A 23,366-nucleotide genomic window follows, 5' to 3' on the forward strand; every position below is an offset into this window, starting at 1 on the left:
CAGGTTTAAGTTATAACAATTAACCTCTGTTGTACTTAATTGCTCCAGACTGGTTGAATTATTTTACTGAATTAAATTACAAACATCTAACGGCAGAGCTGTTCCCGATCACAAAAATGGTTATTAAAACTTTGAGAAATAGTAGACCTGTCAACCCCTGATGACCTATGACCGCCGGTCACTCCGCTTTAAAAGTTAGATCTGATTCGTGACGTCACTGATGGTGACTTAAACTCAATAATTAGAATACTCTTGATATTGTATCCAGTACTATTATACAATACAATTTTAATGCAAAATGAATAAAGGCTAATTTTCTCTAAATTACTGAATACTATAGGATGATTCATTATACGCAGCTATGAACAAAGATGCCCGCCATTTGTGACTCAGACCTGCTAATTCCCAGGGGACTGGGCGTTGTTGAGAGGTCAGGTCCCTACTCGAACTTCTGGAACCTTCTGGAATAATTCTTACAACAGCCTAGTTTGTTACAACCCCCCCGCACAAGCACTTAGTAAACCTTGTTAATTTGTTAAAATTCACGAGGTTTAGTATCCAAACCCACAATTCAACTCATGCCACAAACAAAAGCTAACCTAACTAATAAAATTTGACAAATAATAGTCCAACATCATAATGAACATGTTCATATTTCATAAATTTCTCAGCTGTCAACTGACAGCAATCCTCCAATATCAGGAAACATACATCATACCCTTACTGACATAGCTAAATAACATGTCCCTACTCTACCATCAAAAACTAGCTATTAAACTCTCTTGGCTCTTCACTAGCCAAGTCCATGTGTCCTCTAGAGCCGGCCACACCGTGCTCAAACAAACATTAAAGTTATATCATCAGACTGAACTTTCAGTCATCCGGGAGCGTACTACGGAACTATCAAGTTCACATCCGTGTACTAACCACTCCCCATCAATGTCCACCTTGACATGTTAAGGAACACACCTAATGTTTATTACATGTATCTAAAAAAATATAAAAAAAAATTCCTATACTATATCACAGGTTTCAGCTGACTGTACAGCCAAGTGTTCTCACTCACTAGAAGTGTCAATGTTTATATTGGTCCGCCTCTCCTGTGTTCAAACATTCTGCAAAAAATGGCACAACATAATTTTCCATAACCGTTTGTTCTGGGCTGAGACAATTACACAGGGGCTTCGATTTTGATTACTGACCAATTTAGAGTAAAATTCATATATTATACCAGAATTATTTTAAATCTGTTTTTCCACATTTAAAAAGTATCGATTCTAACTCTGTTTTTCAACATTTAAACAAAAGTGTCCAGATGTTCTTTACACAGATGTTCAGAGCCACTTTGTTGTTTGTATCAATTGTTCATATTGAGTAAACGAGAAAAAAAAATCGATGCTGCTGGATGCTGAATGTAGTCGCTGACGATGACGGTGTCGATCTTGCTTCTCCCCATGTGTAGACATCAATACCTGGTCCTCTTGTACTCCCATCCGGTACTACTGAATGACGACAGAGTGTAGTAGAGCTGAGTGCCAAGTGACAGCTGTAGAATACTGTTACTTCGGCCATTAATCTTGCTCTCGACAGTCCACGCGCCTTCGTATCAATCACAGTTCACACGGTAGTCTTGATGTTAAACTTGTCGCAGATGACCACAGCAGAGCAGGACTGGATGTACCAACGGTGTCTCTTAGCAGGAGTGGTGTCAGAAGGTCGTAGAGGCGGGTTGCTTGTTTGCAGAACAGGTGAATCTCGTCTTCCATCATTGCTCACGTCATCTCAGGCGTTTCTTGATGTCACCAGGTTACTAGGCCGTAAACACCAACTGTGTATACCCTCGTACCGCCGACTTTAGGCCAAAGGAGACAATTTTGCGACCTTCTATTGGCGAGTCCCGGTACTCTGTAGGGAAACCGTGCCTTCCACCTGTGACCGCCTTATTTCCGCTTTCTTGTTAATTCAGATGACGTAATCATTAATCTTCCGGCGAAATTCTTGAGTACTGCTACGTGCTTTCCATTTCTTGACCTCTCCTCCAACACTGCTGGAATGGCTACAGTCTTGATGACGCAGCAGGTGGGTATTGGTGATCTCGAGACAGCTACCCCGGCGTTGTATGGCACCTCCGGTGACTGCTATAATGTGGACAGCTCGCTGGCCCTGACAACCTCGTTAGTGACGTGAGGCGTCGGCCGGGTGACTCTTGGACAGTCACTCATCCCCAAAGTAACTGATGTATGGGTTACTGGGTCTAGTGGGGGGAGGGCTTTGTGTAACGTGCCTCCCCCCTCGGTCTTTACAGACAAGGGTTCATGTGTGGCTGGAACAACTGGGTCGGTGTACCAATCAGACCTGGGAACAGACAGACACAACACAGCGGAAGCATAGATATACTCTGGGTTTGGTGGAGGTGGAACCCCAGAGCACGGTAAAAGTTGCTACCTGAGTCAAGTATAGACATAGTACATCTCATTGCCTTTACAGGAAAATCTAATGAATACTAAATTATACTAACCAAGGAAGTTACTTTACTGTATAGCGCGAGATCTCGTCACCATAGGGTGGCGAGACTGCACCTGACTACTGATGAGCGATGACAGAGGGTCATCCTCATCTTCTGACTCGTCGGTGAAGCCATGAGTCAGCACTGCTGAGTCAGGAACTAGACCCGCTGAAGGCAGTTCTAATTCCTCTCTAGCATGATATTGTTTCAATTTATTTACATGAATTGTCCTTTCCACCTGGTCCTCGAACACTCCTTTTATAACAAGATTAACCGGCCCCGCCCTTTTAATTACTCTATATGGTCCTCGCCACCTAGGAGCTAGTTTCCTGCTCTGATTGGCGGGCGCAGCCTCATTCACTCTCAATACGAGGCTTCCTTCCTTCAACTCAAGAGGGCGCACTTTCTTGTCATAAAAATGAGCATACCGAGTCCGTGCCTTCTTGGACGCTTCAGCTGCAATATTCCATGCATTTCTCATTTTACCAAGGACCTCTGAAGGATAGTCCTCCCCGTATGCAACATTATGTCTGTTAAGCAGACCTGAGGGGAAATTGCATGAATTACCAGTAAACAAATGAAGTGGTTGGGTGTTAATTGATTGGTGGATGGCAGTATTCAAGGCGAACTGAACATAGGGTAGGTGTTCATCCCAGGTGTTTGCATCATGTTCAGCAAGGATTGCAAGCATATCCTTGACTGAACGATTAGTCCGTTCCGTCATTCCGTTTGCTTGTGGGTGGTAGGCCGTTGTAAAAGCCGAAGTTGTCTCTAAAATCTTACAAACTTCTCTAAATATATTCCCATTGAATTCTTGACCCCGGTCAGAGACTAAAACTTTAGGAGGTCCGAATACAGTAACGAACCTACGCAAGAACGCATCTGCAACCGTACGAGAATCCTTCTGAGGTAATGCAACTAGTGTAGTGTATCTAGACAGATGGTCAACTAGCACCAACACATATCTGATACCCGCATGACTGTGGTGTAAATCAATCAGATCGGCCCCCACACGATCTAACGGTTCACGAATTTCAGGAAATTCCTGAAGTGGGGCTTGTACCTTAAGGGTACCTTTCCTCCTCTGGCAACGAGGGCACGACTTCACGAAATTGATTACCTCAGAAAGTAATCCTGGAAAATAAAATAGAGACTTTGCTTTTAAGTGGGTTTTAAAGATCCCCGGATGCCCTGCAATTTTCGAAGCATGCGCAAGCTTTAACGCTGATGACCGCAACGCGTCCGGAATAACTAGCTGAAATACTGCCCTATCATTCTGGCTATTAACATAATACAGGACGCCCTGTTTCATCTCAAAATCATGTATAGGTAAATTCTTTTTCTTTTTCGGGTATTTTCCTCCCTCTAAATACTCAATAATCTCTTTCCATCTCGGCTCGTTCATCTGGTATTCTCTCATTTTATCCGATGGAATGGTTTCAATATTTTCATTAATCTGCATTGCCGCTATATTTCTACTTAGCGTATCTGGCACAACATGGGCTGGACCAGGCTTGTACAAAATCTGGAACGAGTGGGCCGAAAGTTCGTGAGACCAGCGTGACATTCGTGGGCATTTCGTTCGCTTTTTAAATATGTGTGTTAACGCTCGATGGTCTGTGTAGATTACAAAATGCCGCTGAAATAGGTAAGGCTCGAAATACCTAACTGATTCTACTACTGCCAGTGCCTCCCGATCCGTAGCTGAATAACGAACTTCAGGTCCTTTGACCTTCCTACTGAAATAGGCTACTGGATGGGGTAAATTATCCGCATCTCGCTGAATTAAGCACCCGCCAATAGCAATACCGCTGGCGTCAGTGTGCACTTCCCACTCTTTCTCAAAATCAGGAATAGCTAATACCGGTGTCGTGATTAGTTGGTCTTTCAGTTTGCGATAGGCCTCGTCATGTTCAGATTTCCACACAAACTTCGCATTTTTCTTTGTCAGATCAGTCAGGGGTGCTGAAATGCCAGCGAAACCTTCAATATGACGACGAAAATATCCGGCCGCCCCCAAAAACCTACGCACGTCCTTTGCTGTCCTTGGAGTAGGCATGTCAGCAATGGCGCGGCACGAATCTGGGTCAGGTCGGATACCGTCTGGGCACACCTGGAACCCCAGAAATTTGAATTTCTGAGCCGCCAGGGTGCACTTCTGAACATTCAGCCTAAAACCTGCCTGATCTAACAACTTCAAAGTCTCAGTCAAGTCCTGCAGGTGTTCCTCAAACGTCCTGGAATATATCACAACATCATCCAGGTACGCTAAAGAATGCCTACCCAGTACCGGACTAAGGATAAAGTTGATGGCCCTCTGAAACGACGAAGGCGCTGTCTTCAAACCAAACGGCATCCTACGGAATTGATAAGTGTGCCTACCATCCGAGAATGCTGTTTTTTCCCTATCTTGTTCTGCCACCGGAATCGCCCAATACGCCGATTTTGCGTCAAGAGTTGAGAAATACTTAGCAGCACCAAATTGATCTATTATCTCCTGTATTCGGGGCAACGGATACACATCACCCTTAGTTAATTCGTTCACCTTCCGGTAGTCAACACAGAAACGATAACTACCGTCCGGTTTCCGAACTAGCACAACAGGAGAGAGCCACGGTGACGTACTAGGCTCTATCACGCCCTGTCTCAACATTTTCTGGCACTCCTCCCTGATAATGTTCTTTGCCTGTTCTGGCAACCTCCACTGTCTTGTGTACACAGGCAAATGGTCACCAGTTGGAATGGTGTGCTCGATCTTATCAAGGAGACCAATCTGGTCATCCTCTGTCGCAAACAATTTCGGGAATTTTCGTAAAACTCCTCTCAGTGCCTTCCTATCCGCCTGTGCAACATGTTGCAAATCAAGTGCTGAAATTAATTTTTCCACTTCCTCTACATTCTGTGCAACATTTCTCGTTTCGTATTGTACTTTGGATGGTGTTTTAGTGTTCAACATATTTAGTGCACTACATTGTGCAGTGACGGCTGGCGTCTCAGCTGACTCATGGTGAAAGATTTCTGTGTCCTCCACCATGGTTCCCTGAGATACCCTATCACCTGCCCTGAAGCGAAAAGTCTTATGTGAAAGATTGACAACTGGAATGAGTGCACCTTTATCGAGCACTACAACTAAGTGATGAGGAATTAATAAACTATCACATCTCCCAGCCACCTGAAGGGTGGTACCTGGTTGTATGTGACGTCCCACGGCTACTTTAATAAATTTAACAGAATGTGGTGGGCAACTCTGTTTGGTCAATGCATGCAATGCGCATGACCTCTTAACTGTGTCTGGAAGAGACTTAAAAATCAATTTTGGATAGTGCGCATTATATTTCAGCTTCCTCTTAATTGAAGCTACAACTGGGGGATGGTCGATCATCTCCACTGGGTAGGAAGTCTGTCCCAACTGCAACCTGCAGTTCCTAGCCCCTTTTTGAGCAGACAAGGAATAATTAAATCGCGACAGAAAATCAGTTCCCATTAAGATGTGACCAGGAAAATCAAGGTTCTCTACGATCGTACATGTGTGAGGCTGCAATGCCCCATCAATCTCAAAATTAACTGTACCTTGACCTACGATCTCAATCTTTTCCCCATTGACTGCTGTTAATGTCTTTGCGCAACGTTGAAGACGTGCATACTTAAAATTGCTGAAGGCTGACTTTTTAATTACCGTTGCCTGGCTTCCTGTATCAACAAAAGCTGTCAATCTCACACCTTCCACTTTCACCTCAAACGTAGGCCTACCATCACTAGGAGCCTGCTTTCATGCTTTCGTAGGAGTGACTTCGCAATCCCTCTGTATATGCCCGCGCTTCCAGCAGGAGTAACACCTCCGCGGATCTCTGTTGGTATCCCGCGCAGGGTGGCTCGAACTTGCAGCTGAGGGCTGCTTCCCGCCTGATGAACCCGCGCCACAGTTCCTCGGCTTGGCTCCCTCGCCTTTACTTAAAGCCTCTACGTATGGCGACAACTGAGTGCCCGGCGTCTCCGTGCGCATCTGCCTGTCTAAGGCTGTGGCGGCCTGGGGTTGGGGTTGAGGTATGGTGTGGGTGGCCTGGGGTTGGGGTGTGGATGGAGGTTGGGGTTGAGGTATGGTGTGGGTGACCTCAGGCTGGGGTGTGGATTGAGGTTGGGGTGGGTATGGGGTGGCCTGGGGTTGGAATGGGTATGGGTATGGGGTGGCCTGGGTATGGGTATGGGGTGGCCTGGGGTTGGAATGGGTATGGGTATGGGTATGGGGTGGCCTGGGGTTGGAATGGGTATGGAGTGGCCTGGGGTTGGGGGAAGGGTTGGTATGGGAACTGAGGATGGGGTTGGTATGGGAATTGAGGATGGGGTTGGGGTTGTTGTAGTGACGGATGAGGTGTACCTAGGTGTTGTGGGTGTTGTGGTATTGGTGTTATGTTGGGTAGTTCCTGCTGTTGGTGTGGTTGTTCATGTTCCCGTTGAACAGGTTGCTGTTCTCTATCGAGCGAAGTGGGACGTCCTGCCATACTAACTGAGGCCCCCTGTCTGCCCTGCTGGCATGGCGTCGATGTTATTTGTGGGGGAACCCAAGACGGCTCTCCCCACTCATGGGACGACTCCTCGCAAGACTCCCCACTCATGTCAATAATAGTATCGCTACTGGGATGGAAAGATACCCTCGACTGCCGAGTCCCATGCAGAACCCGTGAACTCGTCGCTTCAGTCCCACTGACCCCACCTGTGGTGCCAGTTGAGCCGCCTGAGCGATCCCCAGTGGTGTCGGAAGAGGCGCTGTCCTCTACACTTCCACTTCCACTCCCACTGGTCCCCACTGACTGGTCATTATCTGGGTTAAACATTTTCTGTGATTCCTGGTGTGCCACGTCTCTTCTAAACTACCCTATAGTACACCCTCGACCCGGACTCACTACAACCGTGATCTTACACAAATAATAATAAAAAAAAAATCGCAACTCTTTTCCAAGAAACAACTACTAAATCCCCAAAATAGGAAATACAACGATTTATCGAGAGAATCGCTGAAGTGAATCCAATGAATGAGTGTCTGCCCCGCACTCGTGTCTGACCGTGAAATATCCCGCAGTTCTATTGCTGAAACCTAAGTCCTTTACGTTAAAAAAAAAAATTAAAGAATCTAATTTATATAAAACAAATTAAATGATAACGCAACTAACGCGCAGCACTCGTGATGGAGTAATAAAGAATATTTACTGTACTTGAATACTAAACGCACTTGAAGTGAACAGCGTGGCCACTGATGACTGATGGAGCGGGACCAGCTGCGCTGAAAAAAACTAAGTCCCGTGCTTTTTCGCTTAAACGCTGAAAAATCAAAATTTTTGTTCTGAAGGAAAATAACTAGTTTTACGTTAATAAACCGCTCTAGCGATTAATATAGACACCCAGGACCTATAAATGCTTAGTAAAAAATTGAATTTTTATCAAAAACTGCGTTTTTACTCAATTGCTGGACTCTGCCAATTTTTCTGACTCCGAGTGAAAAAAAATTTCTATCACCCCAAATATCACAAAACTCCTTTAATTCACAAAAATTTGGGTTTCTCGTTTCCAGATATAAATACGTTATTATTTACTACTGACGTTGTATGCAGAACAATACTGACACATCGGGCGGTTTCAACACTCACTAATTCGAATTTTCGTCAAAATCCGAGATTTTCACCTCAAATGGACTCTGACAAAATTACGACACGATTTTCTCGAAAAATAACTAAATTCGGCAAAAATGTAATTATCACTGTTTAATGCTTTACGAACAGAATTACGTCCCTTGCGCGCACGAGAGAGTAACACTGACCCTAGGATATACACGAAACCTGAAAATTAGAATTAACGCCAAAAAGTCAGATTCTAGCCCAAGCTGGACTTAGAAAATTTTTCACCTACGTTTCTACTGAAAACAGAATTCCAAGTCTACAAACACCATTTTACCGTCTTACTGGTAACAACTAGAAAATATCATCCGCATCGACTGGAGAATCCTAATGACGCCCAGAACATACACGTGACCCACGAATACAAATTAATTACAGTTAACGAGTTTCCGACATTGACTTAGCCGAAAACTTATCCCAAAATACTTAGAAATATACCACGGACAAATAACATTTACACGCAACTTACGATCCCTTAAACTCCTTCACTTATCTATCGTGACCGACACATAGCCCTAAGTCCAGAGGATTAACTACACTAGCAACAACGCCTCTGACTTAGACTAATACAACAGGGAATAACAAAACTTAACGTACGCACTTAGTCTAATATGCAAGAAAATGCTAAACACTTTGATAAAAAAAAAAATTTAACCGGTGATTGAATTTAGGGGAAAAAATTAATCTAGAACAACGCAAATAAACGGAAATTACTTTATAAATTTAAGTATACTTAATTCAAAAATGCACTCGACTTAATCTTATAATTGTCCCTACCGGCTCGCCGTACCACACCTAGCCTAGAGGCCACACCATCTAGGTTCCAACAGAGCGACACGCAGCTTTCAGCAACAATTATGACTAGGGACGACTCAACCTCCACTAAGTGTGCGATCACTTAGTTGTTGAATCGCTGCTAGGTAGTTTACTAGTCCGTCCCTCGGAGGCCGCAACGCCCTTCACGGATTACGTTTTTCCTAGCGTTTTGGGTCGTCTAATAACGCCCTCGGACTATCTACTGGCGTCCCACAGATATATCCGCCCCCGACAGCCCTCAAGGAACTGCTGTTGAGAGTATGGCGGCTCCCAACACCTCTGAATTAATTGCAATGGGTCGAGTATGGTACCCAGTCCAATCAACTCGGAGCGGTCTCCTTTTCAATAAATCTAATTTTAACAGCCTAATCTTACTAACTAAACCTTAATCATATCAGCCCGCATGACTCAAGATTCGCCAATCCCCACTCAAACGCACTGTTGTGGGGCGCACTGCTAATCCTGGCCCGCGGCTGTCTCCTTAGCATCCGCGCACGTGTTCGAACGGCTAGACGCGTGAGCCTTTCAACAATTTCAAACAAAATTGTTGAAACCACCGCTGTGCACCATTGTAACACGGGTTCGGGTTTCCTCTCACTTCTCTTCCTTCTACTCCCTCTACCCGTATTCTTACTTTTTTATTCTCTACCAAAGGACTCCAAAACTTTTACCAAAGCCAACTCCACGCCACGTGGTCCTAAGACGATTGACCGACTTAGGATTCTACACCCAGTATGACGTGACCTAAGCTCTGAGCAAAACCCTAGAGTCGCCTCTGCTGCCACCACCAGACCAGTAACACAAGAGCAATGATCGAGGTCTGGATCGATCACGCTATACCTTGGGCGACCAGCTCTAGCTGTTGTGCTGGTCTTGGGGAGAGGTAAGATGGTTGACCTCTCCCAGCTGCTCCCGTATTCACACTGATCTCTCTCTTGTCTGGTCTACCCCAGACAGAACATTGTATCCTTCCGCCTAGTCAAAGTTTTACCAAGTTACTAGCCAGGTTTAAGTTATAACAATTAACCTCTGTTGTACTTAATTGCTCCAGACTGGTTGAATTATTTTACTGAATTAAATTACAAACATCTAACGGCAGAGCTGTTCCCGATCACAAAAATGGTTATTAAAACTTTGAGAAATAGTAGACCTGTCAACCCCTGATGACCTATGACCGCCGGTCACTCCGCTTTAAAAGTTAGATCTGATTCGTGACGTCACTGATGGTGACTTAAACTCAATAATTAGAATACTCTTGATATTGTATCCAGTACTATTATACAATACAATTTTAATGCAAAATGAATAAAGGCTAATTTTCTCTAAATTACTGAATACTATAGGATGATTCATTATACGCAGCTATGAACAAAGATGCCCGCCATTTGTGACTCAGACCTGCTAATTCCCAGGGGACTGGGCGTTGTTGAGAGGTCAGGTCCCTACTCGAACTTCTGGAACCTTCTGGAATAATTCTTACAACAGCCTAGTTTGTTACAGTTGTGTTGGTGACGGTGGTTGATGTGGTGGTTTTTGGTTTTGTGGTGGTTTTTGGTTGTGTGGTGGTCTTGGTGGTGGTTGGTTTGGTGGTGGTTGGTTTGGTGGTGGTTGGTTTGGTGGTAGTTCGTTGTGTGGTGGTGGGTGGTGTTGGTTGGCTGTGTGGTGGTCGTGGGGGTGGTTGGTTTGGTGGTGGTTGGGTTGGTGTGGTGGTGGTGTTGGTTGTCCTTTTCGGATTTATATAAATTCATGGTGGCTGCACTTTGCGACCTTGTTTATACCACTTAGTATCTTAAATGTTGTGATCATATCTGCTCAATTTTTTTCTCTTCTATCCCTTTGAGTTATAGTTCGCTAAGTCTATCATCATAGTTTAACTCTCAATTCTGGCACCAAACTTTTGGCAATCCTCGATAATATTTAACTTTTTGTTCAATGCTTCTCAAGATACGGATTTCAGGTGGAAGCTCAACAATCCAGAATTAGTGGAATAGAGGCTGAGTATATTGCCTTGAGAGCTCTGATTCTAATTTCTCAAAGACATTTTATTGCTTGTCAGCGTTGCTTATGCTGCTGATGTTACCCTATTAATATGTGCCTGTGAAGTTAGTGTCTAATTATGTCCACTAATTATATCCAGTCCCAAATATTTTTCTCTTTCCGATTTTCGATTCTCTTTTGCAGGTGATGGAAATGAGACCTCCAGGTCTCATTTCCCCACTAGCACTTTCACTCATATCCCATCCTCATTACTCTACCATCAAATATACACCACTACTGCTGTGAGAGTCATGATTCATTCCCACTATAAATAGCTGCTAGTGCATTTTTTCTTTTGCACGGAATACAGTTTGTTTAGGGAAAGTGAGGGATTTGTTTCAAATGTGTAGAATGTCTCCCAAACCATTTGGAGTAGATGACATTACTGCAAGGAATGGTTGGTCGTGAGGTGAAGTGTATGTGGACCTGTCGTGTTGTTCCACAGGCGCCCATCCTTACCTCAGGTCCAGTGACAGTGGCCACACACACCTGAAACACACCACAGAATAATCTGTCATCTGTGTCTTCATTCTCGTCAATGGCATATCGTAATATTCACTCATTCAGATATAGTTAATGAGTTGAGCATTATTTTATTATTTACTAGAATTAATTATTACTTTTGAATGTAAACTTGCTGTTTGTTACTGAGTTTCAAGAACTAAAGCCTTTTAATTTTAAAACCTAAAGACCAGTCTGGTACCCGTGACATATGTTTTTAAAACTTGCCTTATGTGTCACTAGTGAGTGATTCATGCCTTCCAGGCGCCCTACTTCCTCCTAGAGGCTGGCAATGTCTTGAACAACCTGCCTCTCTGGAGAAAGTTTCTTCTCATGAGCCCCGAGTATAACTAGTCTGTAGTCGAAAAAGAAAGAAAGGTTTGGACGCTAGTATATCTATAATAGTTGTCAGTGTTGTGTGTGTAGCTTGGTAGGGGTGAGTGAGACCACGAACGACCTCCACGGAGTACTGTTGGTGAGTGATGGTTGGCATGAGACAAGACCGGGTTGAGGCGCTCTTGGGTAGTTGAGGTATTGTTTAATGATTATCAATTTTCAAAGAAATCACAGTAACGTGATATATATCAGTGGGAATATTGTGGTCTAGTTGTTTAGAGAGTGCGTCTGGGAATACCAAGCGCATAGGTTCGAATCCTCATCACGGCGCCTGTGGATTTTTTCATTATCAATATTGTCATTGTGAAAGTAATACAGAGATAATCAGCTTCCATTAGCCACTAGGAATGATTCTGGTAATGTATTCATATTGGTGTAACTTTTGGTAAAGCGAATTTAAACGAGACAATTGTTGCCTAACTTTTACCAGTACTTTTCGTTGCTAGTTAGAATAAATAATGAACGGTATTAATGTTATTCTAAAAATATACGTTCTAGTTAATGTATTAATGTCTTCCTCTTTTAGTACGGTGGTATTCTTGTGACATTGCATTGATTACAAAAAGGTATCATCTTTACATTGATGTTTTTAAATAAAGTAATTGCTCAGCCATCAACTTAAGACTATGGCTTATATTATCACCCCCCCCCCCCCCCGCATTTCAGTAGAATTCTAAATTTGTGTCATTTACCAAAAGTTGCATCAGTCACTGTTTATGCTTTTTACTTGTATATAAGTGTGAAAATTGGCCAAAGCCTCAAGCAATGAGCTTTTACTTTAATGATTTCAGTCTTGGGTGCCTCGAGTTGGCTCCGACATCTGTCAGTGCCTCACTTTTGACCTCACCAGTGATGAGGTCAAAGAGAATCTGTTGGAGCTGAATGTGAAAAAGACTGATGGGCTTGACAGAATCTCACCGTGGATACTAAAAGAAGGTGCAGAAGCACAAGTGTGCCACTCTCTATGGTGTATAACATACAAAAAAAGAGTGACAGGCAAGAGGCGCTGAATTACAGGCCAGTTTCCCTAACTTGTATACTATGCAATGTGATGGAGAAGATCGTGAGGAAATGGCTCGTAGAGCATCTGGAGGGAAATAGCTTTGTAATACACCACCAGCATGGGTTTAGAGATGGTAAAATCGTGTCTCGCAGGTTTAATTGAATTCTATGATCATGCAACACAAATTGGGCAAGAAAGAGAAGGGTGGGCAGACTGCATTTTCTTGAACGGTCAGAAAGCCTTTGACACAGTACCTCACAAAAAGGTTGTTACAAAAGTTGGAGCAGCAGGCAGGAGTTAAAGGTAGGGGGGGTCCTCCAGTGGATAAAGGAGTATCCAAGCAACAGAAAAGAGCGAGTAACTGTGAGGGAGGGGGGGGGGGGCATCAAAGTGGCGAGATGTCACCAGCGGAATCCTATAGGGCTCTGTACTGTTTCTGGACCCATCCTACAGGACCCATCCTGTTTCTAATATATGTAAACGATCTTCCAGGGGGTATAGACTTATTCCTCTCAATGTTTGCTGATGATGCAAAAAATGCAAAACAGATGATGATTGACACAGACTACAAGACGACCTGGGCAAACTGGTGGATTGGTTCTATAAAAATGTCTACTAAAGTTCAACTCAGGTAAGTGTAAAGTAATGAAATTAGGCGAAGGGAGCAGAGGGCTTCACATAATGTACCATCCGGCAGTTGATATCCTGCAAGAGTCAAATAGCGAGAAAGATATGGAGGTTGATATCACTCCGAACCTGTCCCCAGAGGCCCCGACATCAAAAGGATATCATCTGTGGCATATGCCAGACTGGCCAACATAAAAACAGCCTTTAGAAACTTGTGTAAAGAATCATTCAGGACCTTGCATACCACTTATGTCAGGCCAATCCTGGAGTATGTAGCTCCAACCTGGAATTCATACCTTGCTAAACACAAGACAAAGTTAGAGAAGATTCTGCGGAATGCCATCAGACTAGTCTCGGAACTAAGAGATATGATGAAAGGATAAGGAAGCTGAACCTCACGTACCTGGAAAACAGAAGAGTACGGGAAGATATGATAACCACCTATAAAATTCTCAGGGGGAATTGACAGGGTGAGCAAAGACAAACTCTTTAGCACGGGTGGAACACAAACAAGGAGATACAAGTGGAAACTTAGCACCCAAATGAGCCACAGAGACATTAGAAAGAATTTTTCATTGTCAGAGTAGCTAACAGATGGAATGCATTAGGCAGTGAAGTGGTGAAGGCTGATTCCATACACAGTTTCAAATGTAGATTTGATATATCCCAGTAGGCTCTAGAATCTGTACACCAGTTGATTGACAGTTGAGAGGCGGGACCAAAGATCCAGAGCTCAACCCCCGCAAGCACAACTAGGTGAGTACACACACTCATACATACACACCCCCTCGCCTGTAAGAGGGGCTTTTGCTGAGTGGACAGCGCTTGGGACTCGTAATCCTAGGGTCCGGGCTCGATCCCCGGCAATGGCGGAAAACAAATTGGCTGTTTCACCATGATGTCCATGTTACCTAGCAGTAAATAGGTACTTGGGAGTTAGACAGCTGTTACGGGCTGATTTCGTAGGTGTGTGTTTGGAAAAAAAAAAGTTGATTGAAAGTTGAGAGATGGGCCGAAAGAGCAGAGCTCAACCCCTGCAAGCACAACTAGGTGAAAACTATGTGAATACACACAAACCCACACCAGGAACCATTGCACGAGGAGTCCTATTGGAACACTTCAGACACAAATGATTCACATAAAATTCTGAAATAAATTGTCTCATGGGAGAGTCTATAAATGGAGCGGGTTAACCGAAGAAGTCGTTAAGGTTAACCTTATCAATGTAAACAGGATTATAGTATCGATTCAGATTCTTTCTTTATTATGCACCCCATACCCATCCCTTGGTAAGTGGTGGAAAGTGTTACAGAGGCTCATAATGGGTCCAGAGTTCGTTAAGCTAAGAAAGTGACAATCTGATGAAGCTAAATATACAATTATTAATGTTACATACACATGTACTAATATACAATCATCTTCTCAAATACTTATAAACATCTATAATCTTTTTAATCAAAAGTGATTCAACAAGAGGCTCACAACAGTCACTATACAAGGCACTTTACATCTGTGTTGAGTCACACAGTTACTAGTCTTGCTCCACAACAGTAGTAGGGATGGCAGTCCACAGGTGATTTTTTTTTCTGGGGGAAAAAGTTACCTGTGGGAGCTATGGTTTTCAGGTCCAAAGGGGAAAAAGTTACCTGTGGGAGCCAGGGTTTTCAGGTAAATTTGGGGAGTCACAGATTTGAAAAAGTTACCTGTGGACTGCCATGGTTTTCAGGTGAATTTGGGGAGTCAAAGATTTCGAATTAAGGAATTCTTATGAGGAAAATAATTTCTGAGATTTTAGAAGTTTGTTAAGGTTTCTTATGATGAAAATAAGTAGGAAAATCTTAAAGAAAATTTTTAGAAAATATCGTGTTTGTGTCACAGCATTTCCAGGTGAACTCTACGGACATATTTTGCCTGTTTTCAACTTCGGAAAAAGTTACCTGTGGGAGCCATGGTTTTCAGGTCCAAAGGGGAAAAAGCTACCTGTGGGAGCCAGGGTTTTGAGGTCCAATATCCCGCGTGTGAGTCAGGGTTTTCAGGCAAATTTTGTCAGTCACAGATTTTAGAAGTTGTTAAAGTTCTTATGATGAAAATAATTTCCGAGACTTTAGAAGTTTGTTAAGAGTTCTTATGGGAGAAATTCAAATTCGTGTTTATGAGTCAGGGTTTTTCAGGTAAATTTTGTCAGTCATAGATTTGGAATTCTTATAATGAAAATAATATCATACGAGTTTGTTAAGAGTTCTTATGATGAAAATAATTTCCGAGACTTTAGAAGTTTGTTAAAAGTTCTTATGATGAAATAATGTCATACGAGTTTTGTTAAGAGTTCTTATGGGATTCTTACTTAGAAACTAGTATATTGCTATATATATCTGAATCTTTTTCCTGCCCCCTCCCCCCCTGTATCTCCCGCTCATACCTCACACCCCTCCCTCCCCCCCCCCTTACCTCACAATCTGTGGCCCACCTTTGTTTACTTTAGACCGTCAGCCAGACGCCGCATGCAGGTCATCTCTTAATCTTATCTTATCTTCTCCATAATATCTGGACCGTCCCTCTCTCTCTCTCTCTCTTCCTATTTCCTTACAGCTATTTTCAGAGTTTCAAATAATCATAGAAGTTTATTTATATGTTTATGACCGAATTTGTAAAAAGACCATTTTCAGATAATATTGTCTTAGATGTTTTGTTAAGGAAAACAGACAACTTAGCCATAACATTTAGTTTTATATCCATTTACGGCTATTTCACCTGTAAAGACCAAAATTGAACAGAGCCCAGTTATAGACAGAATTTCGTCAGAGACCATTTTATACCTAAAAATGAACAACTTTGAACATGAGTCCACTTTGTGAGCAAAATTAGTCAGAGACAGTTTTAAGCTCAAATTTCATCAGAGTCCAGTTTTCTAGCAAAATTAGTCAGAGATAGTTTTAAGCTCAAATTTCATCAGAGTCCAGTTATCAACAGAAATTCGTCAGAGTCCAATTAACTACAGAAATTTGGCAGAGTCCATTTTCTACCCAACTTTCATCAGAGTCCAGTTCATGATCGAAATTAATCAGAGTCCAATTGAAGACCCAAATTTGACAGAGACCACATTTTTGCTACTAGCAGTCCAATCCCCCATAAACTTTAAACAGTCATATTTCAGTCGTAGTAAATAAGATCAAGTCAGTTACTGAGCTCCAGCTCTCATCCCCCACCCAACTCCACCCTCAAGTCTTTGTTAATATCCTATCAATTCCCCTGAAATTTTTACCCTCTGTATTTCAGGCACCGTAAATAAGATCAAAACAGTTAACGAGCTCTAGCTCTCGTCCCCACCTTAGTTCTCTCTCGTATCTTTGTAAATAACCCATCAATATCCCTGAAATTTTTACCCTCTGAATTTCAAACATAGTAAATATGATGTAAACAATTATAAAACTCTAGCTCTTGTCCTCTGTCCAAGTTCACTCCTGTAAATTCATTACTATCAGTCCAAATCCCACTGAGATTTGAACACCCAACTACATTTTCAGACATAGTAAATAAAAACCAGTTCAGTTATCAAGTTTCAACTCTTGTCCCCCAGCTTAGTTCATTTTGTACAAGTTCTTTATTTTCCAACTAAATCACCTGAGATTTAAGATCACCTTATTTCTAACGTAGTAAAATTAATCCGGGCATTAGCCAAGCCCTATTTCCTCTGTCTTAGATCATCGAACATAAATATATCCGATCAAGTCCCTCTCCAGCCTATCTCTTTATCAGAGTAATTACCTTACCCTTCTCATCCCCAATGTATCCAAACCTTCAATATTCATCATACTGTATTTGCATATTTTCTCTATATTCAGCTGTGTTCTTCACATTTTTTCCATGTTTTCTGTGTTCATTCCATGTTCTACAAATGTTCACAGCATGCTCAGTTCAAATTTTTTCTACCATTTTCCCCGTATGTTCACTATGTTCTTTGTCATGTTTTCATGTACATCATATGTTCTCTGTATAACTTTTATACTCAATATTCATGTTCTCAATGTTCTTAGCTTGTTCTTCACATGTTCAGTGTTCATTCTTGTATTCCCTATGTTCCTTATCATGTCTTCATATTCTCTATAAGTTCATATTCCCTGCATGTTCACTCTATTCATCAACTTTTTCTTACATGTTTTCTGTGTTCACCGTATGTTCACTGTGTTCATTCCCCTACTTAACCTCAATTTTTTTTATGTTCTTTGTTTCTTTAAACCAAATTGTTTCTTCCATTCACTAACTAGTTCTTTGTCAAATTATATTATACTGCAATACAGTTCCCTCAACAATTTTAGTCACCCAGTTTTTATTTGCAAAACTATGTCAAAGTAATTCTCGTAGTCAACTTAATAGTTCTACCAACCCCGTTCTTAAACAAATCTACACTTTATTCAGTTCCAAATTTACAAAGACAAACCTTTCTTGTAACTTCTTAACTAAAAAATTTTCGCCAATCAACTAAAACATAGTCACTTTCCTCATTTCTCAACTAAACTTATTAACCAATCAACCAAAAAATAGTCAAAGGAATCTTTCCAACACTGTTCATAACTAAACTTATTCCCTAGTCATCAGAAAATAACCGTGTTCTTCATGTTTCATTGTCATTTCATAACTAAAATTATCCATCAATCAACAGAAAAAGTCATTTTCATCATCATTGTTCCTAACTAAAATTATGTTTTCGTCAAGTAAGAGAAAATAACCAAAGATATCTTTCATCGCTGTTCTTAACTGAGATTATACTTTGGGGAGCACAAAAATAGTCTCCCTCATCATATTTGTCTTTTTCCTTAACTAAAAGTATTCATCAGGCAACTAAAAAATAGTTACTTCATCATGTTTCCCTGTCATTTCTTAACTGAAATATCACTTCTCTCATCTACAATAGTCATGTGTAGCCTCTTTCCAACACTGTTCTTAACTAAAGTAACCTTTCACTTCGCTAAAATAGTCATATTCATCATTGTTCCTAACTAAAATTATATGTCGTTAAGTAAGAACTATAGTCAAAGACATTCTTCGAGACATCAAGGACTTACTCAAAGACATCAAAGTTGCACTCAAAGACATCCTTTGAGACATCAAAGACATCCTTTAAGACTTCAAGGGGACTCTTCGAGATATCAAAAGACACTCTCAAACACTCAAAAATTTACTTGCATCCTCAAAGTTATTCTCAGAGTCATCAAAAAGTTAATCTCAGTCATCAAAATGTTATTCTCTAAGTAACCTTTCGTTCATCAGAGAAACTTTCTAAGACATCTTCGTTCATTAAAGTTAATCTCAGAGGCATAAAAGTTATTCTGAGCTATCAAAGTTATTCTCAGAGCTAACAAAATTATTCTCGATGTCATCAAAAAGTATTTTCTTGTTCATCAAAGTTAATCTCAGAGTTAACAAAGGTAATCTCTAACTCACTCTCGTTCATCAAAGTTGCACTCAAAGACATCCTTTGAGACATCAAAGACATCCTTCAAGACATCAAAGTTATTCTCAGAGACAAAAGTTATTCTCTAAGTAACCTTTCGTTCGTCAGAGAAACTTTCTAAGACATCTTCGTTCATTAAAGTTAATCTCAGAGGCGTAAAAGTCATTCTCAGAGCTATCAAACTTGTTCTCAAAGTCATCAAAGTTATTCCAAGACCCGTCAAAGTTAATCTAAGACATCATCTTTCATCAAAGATATTCTCTCTAAGCCATCAATGTTCTTCTCTAAGACATAAAAAGTTATTCTCTATGTCATCAAAAAGTTATTCTCTGAGCTAACAAAATACTACTCATGTTCTCAAAGACATTCTCAAAGTCATCAAAGTTATTCTAAGAACTAACAAAAGTTATTCTCAGAGTCACCTTCGTTCTTCAGAGAAACTTTCCAAAACATCTTTGTTCATCAAAGCTATTCTCGGAGTCATCAAAAGGTATTTTCTAACTCACTTTTGTTCATATAAGTTAATTTCTGTGTTATAAAAGTTATTCTCGGAGACATCTAAAGTTAATCTTCCTCATCAAAGTTGTTCTCTAAGACATAATAGTTATTCTCAGAGTCATCAAAGTTGTTCTCTAACCTTCTTTCCTTCTTTTACTTTGTTTTCACATATAAGTTCATTCTTTATCTTATTAATAATAAAATTACAATAGTAAAGAATCAGATCTACTAAGACTTGAAATTGAGAAAAAACAAGAGAGCAAGGGAGTGAGAGCATGAAAAGAGGAGAAAAGAGTAAGAGAGAGGGGGGAAGGAAGAGCATGGGAGCACTAAGACTTGAATTTGAGAAAAAGAAAAACTAAGTGAATGAGAGTGAGGGTGAGAGAATGGGAGCATTAAGACTTGAATTTGAGAAACAAGAGAGCTTTTGAGCAAATGAGTGAGAGAGAGGGGGAGGAAGAGAGAGAATAAGGGAGAAAGATAGAAAGGGGGGTTAGAAGGAGTAGGAGAAACAAAGTAAAAGAAGGAAAGAAGGTTTAGTGGGATGGTGGGTTTGGGTAAAAATATACAAAGGAGAAACAAAACTACATCTGAAAGGTTATGAAAAGGATAATATATTCAACAAATACGTAAAAAACACAATAAACTACATCTGAAAGGTTAGGTTAAAGGGTTGGGAAATAAGAACATATGATAGAACCTACTAAATACACTAAGATTACAAGAGGTTAGGTTAAGGGGTTGGGGAATAAGAACATATGATAGAACCTACTAAATACACTAAGATTACAAGAGGTTAGGTTAAGGGGTTGGGGAATAAGAATAAATGATAACAAACATAATAAATACAACTTATGAACAACTTGATGAACTTTAACAAATAACCCTTGATCTGCAAAAATGACCATTTGAGAAATTAACCCTTGAAACGAGTAAATTCCCATATATAACAAAAATCCTTTGAAATGGTTAAACACCCAATCTTAAACAAATAACACTTGAAATGCAAAAATGTCCATTTGAAAAATTAACACTTGAAATGAGTAAATGAATATGAGACAATGATTGACGAAACACAAAAGACAAGCAGGAATAATTATGTAAGTTAGATCATTGTCTGGTTGGACTAGATAAGTTAGGATACATCAGTTTGGGAATGTATGATTAAGTTAGGTAAGTTAGGTAAGATAGGTAAGGTAAGGTAAGTTAGGTTAAGCAGGTTAAGTTATGTAAGGTAGGTAAGTTAGGTTAAGTTAGGTAAGTTAGGTAAGATAGGTAAGTTAGGTTAAGCAGATTAAGTTAGGTAAGGTAAGGTAAGTTAGGTTAAGCAGGTTAAGTTAGGTAGGGTAGGTAAGTTAGGTTAAGCAGGTTAAGTTAGGTAAGGTAGGTAAGTTAGGTTAAGCAGGATAAGTTAGGTTAAGTCAGGTAAGTTAGAAAGATAGGTAAGGTAAGGTAAGTTAAGTTAGGATAGGTAAAGTTAGGTTAAGCAGGTTAAGTTGGGTATTGTAGGTAAGTTAGGTTAAGCAGGATAGGTTAGGTTAAGTTAAGTAAGATAGGTAAGGTAAGTTAGGTTAAGCAGGTTAGGTTATACAGGTTAAGTTAGGTAAGTTAGGTAATATAGGTACGGTTAGGTTAGGTTACGTAAAGTTAGGTTAAGCAGGTTAAGTTAGGTAAATGTAAGCAAGTTAGGTTAAGCAGGATAGGTTAGGTTAGGTTAGGTTAGGTTAGGTTAGGTAAAGTTAGGTTAGGCAGGTTAAGTTAGGTAAATGTAGGCAAGTTACGTTAAGCAGGATAAGTTAGGTTAGGTAAGTTAGGTAAGATAGGTAAAGGTAAGGTAAGTTAGGATAGGTAAAGTTAGGTTTAGGAACGTTACGTTAACTAAGTAACATTGGGTGGAGAGGATAGGTTACGTAGGTTTGAACAGTGTAGTTCAGAGAATAGTTTTAGGGTAAAGTGACTAAGAAAATATATTTTAACAGAAGTGCAGGTTTGGTATGAAAAGCGGAACTAGTTACATTTTGGAGAGAAATTTTATGACTGAAGATCTCTTAAAGAATAACATGATGGGAGAAGGAGAGTTTCTTTGATGAACGAAGGCGTCTTAGAGAACAACTTTTTTGGAGAACGAAGGCGAATTAGAGATCACTTTGATGACTCTGAGAATAACTTTGATCAACGAAGATGGATTGGAAAGTTTCTCTAATGAACGAAGGTGACTTAGAGATTAACTTTTATGATTTAGAGAACATCTTTGATGTCTTAGAAAACAACATTGATGTCTTAGAGAACAACTTTGATGACTCTGAGAATAACTTTTATGTCTTAGAAAACAACTTTGATGAGCAAGATTAACTTTAGATGTCTCCGAGAATAACTTTTATAACATAGAAATTAACTTTAATGAACAAAAGTGAGTTAGAGAATACCTTTTGATGACTTCGAGAATAACTTTGATGAACAAAGATGTTTTGGAAAGTTTCTCTGAAGAACGAAAGTGACTCTGAAAATAACTTTTGTTAGCTCTTAGAATAACTTTGATGACTTTGAGAATGTCTTTGAGAACATGAGTAGTATTTTGTTAGCTCAGAGAATAACTTTTTGATGACATAGAGAATAACTTTTTATGTCTTAGAGAAGAACATCGATAGCTTAGAGAGAATATCTTTGATGAAAGATGATGTCTTAGATTAACTTTGACAGGTCTTGGAATAACTTTGATGACTTTGAGAACAAGTTTGATAGCTCTGAGAATGACTTTTATGCCTCTGAGATTAACTTTAATGAACGAAGATGTCTTAGAAAGTTTCTCTGACGAACGAAAGGTTACTTAGAGAATAACTTTTATGTCTCTGAGAATAACTTTTATGTCTCTGAGAATAGCTTTTACGCCTCTGAGAATAACTTTGATGTCTTTGATGTCTCAAAGGATGTCTTTGAGTGCAACTTTGATGAACGAGAGTGAGTTAGAGATTACCTTTGTTAACTCTGAGATTAACTTTGATGAACGAGAAAATACTTTTTGATGACATCGAGAATAATTTTGTTAGCTCTGAGAATAACTTTGATAGCTCAGAATAACTTTTATGCCTCTGAGATTAACTTTAATGAACGAAGATGTCTTAGAAAGTTTCTCTGATGAACGAAAGGTTACTTAGAGAATAACATTTTGATGACTGAGATTAACTTTTTGATGACTCTGAGAATAACTTTGAGGATGCAAGTAAATTTTTGAGTGTTTGAGAGTGTCTTTTGATATCTCGAAGAGTCCCCTTGAAGTCTTAAAGGATGTCTTTGATGTCTCAAAGGATGTCTTTGAGTGCAACTTTGATGTCTTTGAGTAAGTCCTTGATGTCTCGAAGAATGTCTTTGACTATAGTTCTTACTTAACGACATATAATTTTAGTTAGGAACAATGATGAATATGACTATTTTAGCGAAGTGAAAGGTTACTTTAGTTAAGAACAGTGTTGGAAAGAGGCTACACATGACTATTGTAGATGAGAGAAGTGATATTTCAGTTAAGAAATGACAGGGAAACATGATGAAGTAACTATTTTTTAGTTGCCTGATGAATACTTTTAGTTAAGGAAAAAGACAAATATGATGAGGGAGACTATTTTTGTGCTCCCCAAAGTATAATCTCAGTTAAGAACAGCGATGAAAGATATCTTTGGTTATTTTCTCTTACTTGACGAAAACATAATTTTAGTTAGGAACAATGATGATGAATATGACTTTTTCTGTTGATTGATGGATAATTTTAGTTATGAAATGACAATGAAACATGAAGAACACGGTTATTTTCTGATGACTAGGGAATAAGTTTAGTTATGAACAGTGTTGGAAAGATTCCTTTGACTA

This window comes from Procambarus clarkii, chromosome 8 (genome assembly GCF_040958095.1).
Source record: "Procambarus clarkii isolate CNS0578487 chromosome 8, FALCON_Pclarkii_2.0, whole genome shotgun sequence".
NCBI classification, from domain to species: Eukaryota; Metazoa; Arthropoda; class Malacostraca; order Decapoda; family Cambaridae; genus Procambarus; species Procambarus clarkii.